Source organism: Odontomachus brunneus, unplaced genomic scaffold (genome assembly GCF_010583005.1).
Source record: "Odontomachus brunneus isolate Ranch 3 - 2012 unplaced genomic scaffold, Obru_v1 Obru_scaffold_111, whole genome shotgun sequence".
In the NCBI taxonomy this organism is placed as follows: Eukaryota; Metazoa; Arthropoda; class Insecta; order Hymenoptera; family Formicidae; genus Odontomachus; species Odontomachus brunneus.
Genome location: NW_022639561.1, coordinates 150,821 through 154,211, shown reverse-complemented (window position 1 = coordinate 154,211; position 3,391 = coordinate 150,821).

Here is a 3,391-nt window from a genome sequence, read left to right as displayed (position 1 = left end):
ACGTCGGTAATAACCGGCGAGTCCCAGGAATTCTTTAATGTTTTTAGGTGTTTTGGGTACTGGAAATTCCTGTATTGATTTAATTTTGGAAGGATCGGGTCTTACTCCGTCCGAACTTATAATATGACCTAAATATATTACTTCATGTCTTAAAAATTCACACTTATCTGGTTGTAACATCAAATTTGCTTTTCTTAATCTTTTTATTAATCTTTGAAATTTAATGCGATGTTCTTCTAAAGATCGGGCATATATCACGATGTCGTCCATGTATACAAATAATTCATTGCCCTGTAATCCTGACAATACGTTATCCATTAATCGCTGGAATGTAGCCGGCGCGTTTTTAAGTCCAAATGGCATCCTTTTAAATTCATAATGACCGTATGGGGTACTAAAGGCTGTTTTAGGCGCGTCTTTTTGTGACATTGGAATTTGGTGAAAGCCGGACGCAAGGTCTAATACGGAAAAATATTTCGCATTGCCCAATTGGTCTAAAATGTCTGTAATATTAGGCAATGGGTATGCGTCGCCTATGGTTTTTTCATTTAGTAATCGATAATCTATTACCATTCTCCATCTTTTATTTCCGTGTAAATCTGCCTTTTTTGGCACTATCCAAAGTGGAGAGTTATAAGGTGAATTTGAAATTTGAATTATATCCTTTTCTAATAAATTGTTAACCTGTCTATCTACTTCTTCCTTATGCACAGGTGGAAATCTGTATTGTTTAACGTGAATAGGTACCTCATTTATTGTAGGAATTGAATGCTCAGTGGAGTTTGTAATATCTAGTTGTTCATTAGGTAAATAAAATCTATCTGAATTTTCAAGAACTAAAGACTTCACGTGCTCTCTTTCTTCATTATTTAAATGGTCAAGGCGTAATGAATTTAATATTTCAGCTTCTCTCCACGTTGGTGAGCAGGAGCTTGAACTGGGAATGGAATTACAAGGACCATAGGCCGTCGGGATCCCTCGGGTCTCAACAGCACCACAGACAGTCGCGGGCCCTCGGTCGCAACTATTCAGTGTGTCCGAAAAAATGGAATTAAGAGAACTTTCATGAGCGTGATCAATTAATTCAGAGTTTGAAGGGGAAAAGAACGGACCGTGGGTACCGGCAAGCCCTCGGGTCGCGGTACCAACACAAGGATCCCCATTACCTCGGCCGGAGACCTCCTGTGTATCCAAAATATCAAAGTCGAGTAATTCGACATGGGGGATTTCAGCATTGATCACCTCTGAAGTTGTATTAAAAATGGGTAAGTATGCCTTGCCTTTATGATTAGTGACTACGGCGTCACCTAAGAGTATGCCGTCTTTAGATTTTAAAAGCGGAAGATACCCTTGACATTTCTCAGGGTTAGTAATTACGACACAAAAGGGTGCTACAGTACGCGGTTGAATTTCCATATGTCTTACCTCGGCGAACGGAATGCGTACTGTGTCACAAAAAATTGAATTCTCTTTATAGTTAATAGTCGCGTCATGTTGGATAAAGAACGCGGTGCCTAAGACACCGTGTTGTTTAAGTGAAAAATTCTCGGGTAAAATATGAAATTTAGTTTGTTTCCCGAGTAAAATAATAAATGTAGAGCCTAAGGTACGAATGGGTTCAGGCGAAATGCCTTGTAGTATCATTTCATCATTTTTATCGATTTTGATGTAACTCTTGAGACACTCTTTTCTTATTAAATTAACGTCGGACCCTGAATCGACCATGAAAGTATAGGCTCTATTCAAATCTTCAGAAGACAAAATTACATTCGGAGCGCTTTTAATTATTTCCCTCACTGGACAGGCTTGCTTGTCTCCTGAAATTTTACATTCGGACGTCCCGTTTTTTCCGTCGCGTCCCGGCGGACGTCGCTCGTTACCGGTGCGCGTGTCTCGTTTCCCGATTCAATATTTTGCGTTGAAGAGGCGGATGGCTGGTGTGAATAAGAATTTCGATATTTTAATTTAATGCAGTCATTAATAAGATGTCTCTCGGTTTTACAATAACGGCAGAATTTTCCAGTAGGTGCATTGGGATCTGGTTGTCCCGGAACGAGGGGCTTGATGAAGGGCGCAGAGGATCTTTGTAAAATGCTTCGAGGTTGGTTAGGATCAATGTGTAACTGTGGGTAAATACCTCGAGGGTTTGAAGGAGCGTCTTGTCTCACGAGAGGCGCAGGGGAATAAGTTTTTGTAATAGGAGTTTTACGTCGCTGTGTTTCAGTTTCTAAAGTCTTCGACATTTGTATTGCTTTCATATAGGCTTCATCTAAATTATTATATCCTTCAATTTTAACACGAATCAGCAATTCTGAGGGTAAACCATTTATAAAACTTTCTAGTACATCGAAATCAATGCTATCCATCATGTAATCATCAAGTCTATTATGAAATTCTAATTCTCCATCAATTATAGCTGTTCGTAATTCTTTAATACGAGCAATGTAATCAAAAATACTTTCATTTTGTTTCATGTACGCGTTACCAAGTTCTCCTTTATATTGATTCAACGATTTATTTGGGCCAAAAATTTGTTTTAATTTCCGCGTTAATGCGGCGACAGTATTAAAATGTGTGCCCTCGATGGCTGTGTATGCGTGCCCGATTAATTTATTAAGTATTAATTGTATTAAATAGGGTTCTTGATGAGGCGGAATCAAATCTAAAGCGCGTTCACATAATTTACTGAATTGAAATACGGACATTCGTTGCCCGTCATATTTTGGAATTGAATCGACTATGTCCTTTAAACGGATAGGTGATGGTTCAAGAGAATGGGGAGAGTATATGGGAGTAACGGGAGAATTAATTCTTTCTTCATATGTGCGTTGTTGTGTGGAGGCTCGTGGCCGTGAATTATTTTGTAGCGAGATAATTTGTTCTTGCAAAGTATCGACTTGATTAATTAATGGTTTAATTGTTTGAATTTCTTTGTATAAATCTGCCATTATGGCTTGAGTGTTCTGAGTGTCTAAAAGATTCCTACTATGTGCCTCCTTTTCTCTTCGTAATGCTTCTGCCATTTCGCGAACTTCCTTTTCTTTTTGCTCCAATTTTTCTAATCTATATTTGACATGATCTGATTTTTCTGTAGTGAATTCTGCAGTTGCTTCCGGAAGCGATTTACTTGAATTTGAACGTAAACTTCTAGTTGTCATTGTGTGTGAAATTAAATTGTTTTGTGTAGTTAATGCTTCCTAACGATGTCACTTTGACCAATCCCACCGCGCTGCCACCAGATTTTTTATGTAACGTCCCTTGCGACCGCTCAGGCACAAAAAACGTTATGTTCTCGTTTTTTTGTTTCAGGCCTGCCTGCATACACCGACAATAGCCTGGGCTGGTAGAGAACCGTGCATCGAGAGGAAGTAATTCATTCGTGTCGTGAATC